This window comes from Bombus pyrosoma, linkage group LG8 (assembly GCF_014825855.1).
Source record: "Bombus pyrosoma isolate SC7728 linkage group LG8, ASM1482585v1, whole genome shotgun sequence".
Lineage (NCBI taxonomy): Eukaryota > Metazoa > Arthropoda > Insecta > Hymenoptera > Apidae > Bombus > Bombus pyrosoma.
Genome location: NC_057777.1, coordinates 10,971,253 through 10,974,566, shown reverse-complemented (window position 1 = coordinate 10,974,566; position 3,314 = coordinate 10,971,253).

The following is a 3,314-nucleotide window of genomic DNA, read 5'->3' as shown; positions in this document are numbered from 1 at the left end:
ACGTTATGTCGTAATACTACATATCGTTTTACGTTATATAGTAGTACCATATAACGTTATACGTTATATCGTAGTACTATATAACGTTTTACGTTATAACGCGATATTACATAACGTTATACGCTATAACGTAATTCTGCATAACGTTATACGATATAACGTAATACTACATATCGTTATACGTTATATCGTAGTACCAGATAACGTTATACGTTATGTTGTAATACTATATAACGTTGTACGCTATAACGTAACACTACATAACGTTATACGTTATATCGCGATACTACATAACGTTATACGCTATAACGTAATGCTACATAACGTTATACGTCATATTGTAATGCTACATAATGATATACGTTATATCGTAGCACCATATAATGTTATACGTTATATCGTATTACTCTATAACGTTATACGTTATAACGTAATTCTGCATAACGTTATACGTTATATGGTATTACTATATAACGTTATACGTTATGACGGAATTCTACATAACGTTATACGTTATAACGTAATACTACATATCGTTATACGTTATATCGTAGTACCAGATAACGTTATGCGTTATATGGCATTACTATATAACGTTATACGTTATAACGCGATACTACATAACGTTATACGTTATAACGTAATTCTACATAACGTTATACGCTATAACGTAATACCATATATAGTTATACGTTATAACGTAACACTACATATCGTTATACGTTATATCGTAGTACCGTATAACGTTATACGTTATATCGTACTACTACATAACGTTATAGGTTATTTTATATTACTATATAGCGTTATACATTGTTACGTAGTACTACGTAACGTTATACGTTATAACGTAATACTACATATCGTTATACGTTATGACGTAATACTACATACCGTTATACGTTATATCGTAGTACCATATAACATTATACGTTATATCGTATTACTATATAACGTTATACGTTATAACGTAATTCTGCATAACGTTATACGTTATATGGTATTACTATATAGCGTTATACGTTATGACGGAATTCTACATAACGTTATACGTTATAACGTAATACTACATATCGTTATACGTTATATCGTAGTACCACATAACGTTATACGTTATATGGCATTACTATATATCGTTATACGTTATATCGTAGTACCATATAACGTTATACGTTATATCGTATTACTATATAACGTTATACGTTATAACGTAATTCTGCATAACGTTATATGTTATATGGTATTACTATATAACGTTATACGTTATGACGGAATTCTACATAACGTTATACGTTGTATCGTATTACTATATAACGTTATACGTTATAACGTAATTCTGCATAACGTTATACGTTATATGGTATTACTATATAACGTTATACGTTATATCGTAGTACCATATATCGTTATACGTTATATCGTATTACTATATAACGTTATACGTTATAACGTAATTCTACATAACGTTATACGTTACATCGTAGTACTATATATCGTTATACGTTTTAACGTAACACTACATAACGTTATATGCTATAACGTAATACCACATAACGTTATACACTGTATCGTAATGCTACATAACGTTATGCGTTACATCGTAATACGATATAACGTTTTACGTTATAACGCGATACTACATAACGTTATACGCTATAACGTAATTCTGCATAACGTTATACGTTATATCGTAATACTATATAGCGTTATACGTTATTACGTAATACTACATAACGTTATACGTTATTTTATAAAACTATATAGCGTTATACGTTGTTACGTAGTACTACATAACGTTATCCGTTATAATGTAATACTACATATCGTTATACGATATATCGAAGTACCATATTACGTTATACGTTATATGGTATTACTATATAACGTTATACGTTATATCGTAATGCTACATCACGTTATACGTTATAAGGTAATACTACATACCGTTATACGTTATATCGTAGCACCACATAACGTTGTAAGTTGTATCCTAATACTACATTACGTTATACATTATATCGTAATACTATATAACGTTATACGTTATAACGTAATACTACATAACGTTATACGTTATTTTATAAAACTATATAGCGTTATACGTTGTTACGTAGTACTACATAACGTTATACGTTATTTTATAAAACTATATAGCGTTATACGTTGTTACGTAGTACTACATAACGTTATCCGTTATAATGTAATACTACATATCGTTATACGTTATATCGAAGTACCATATTACGTTATACGTTATATGGTATTACTATATAACGTTATACGCTATAACGTAATACTACATAACGTTATACGTTTTATCGTAATGCTACATAACGTTATACGTTATATCGTAAGACAATATAACGTTATACGTCATATCGTAATACTATATAACGTTATACGCTATAACGTAATACTACATAACGTTATACGTTATATCGTAATGCTACATAACGTTATACGTTATATCGTAATACAATATAACGTTATACGTTGTAACGTAGTACTACATAACGTTATTCGTTATATCGTAATGCTACATAACGTTATACGTTGTAACGTAGTACTACATAACGTTATACGTTATATCGTAACGCTACATAACGTTATTCGTTATAACGTAACACTACATATCGTTATACGTTATAACGTAACACTACATAACGTTATGCCTTATATCGTAATACAACATACCGTTATACGTTATATCGCATTACCATATATCGTTATACGTTATAACGTAACACTACATATCGATATACGTTATATCGTAATACTATATAACGTTATACGTTGTAACGTAGTACTACATAACGTTATACGCTATAACGTATTACTACATAACGTTATTCGTTATAACGTAACACTACATATCGTTATACGTTAAAACGTAACACTACATAACGTTATACCTTATATCGTAATACAACATATCGTTATACGTTATAACGTAACAGTACATAACGTTATACGTTATATCGGAATACTACATAGCGTTATACGCTATAACGTAATGCTACGTAACGTTTTACGTTATATCGTAATACTACATACCGTTATACGTTATATCGTAATTGTATATATCGTTGTACGTTTTAACGTAAAACTACTTAAGGTTATACGTTATAACGTAATACTACATAACGTTATACCCCATAACGTAATGCTACATGACGTTATACGTTATATCGTAATGCTACATAACGTTATACGTTATATCGTAATACTATATAGCGTTATACGTTGTTACGTAATACTACATTACGTTATACGTTATATAGTAATACTACATATCGTTATATGTTATATCGTAA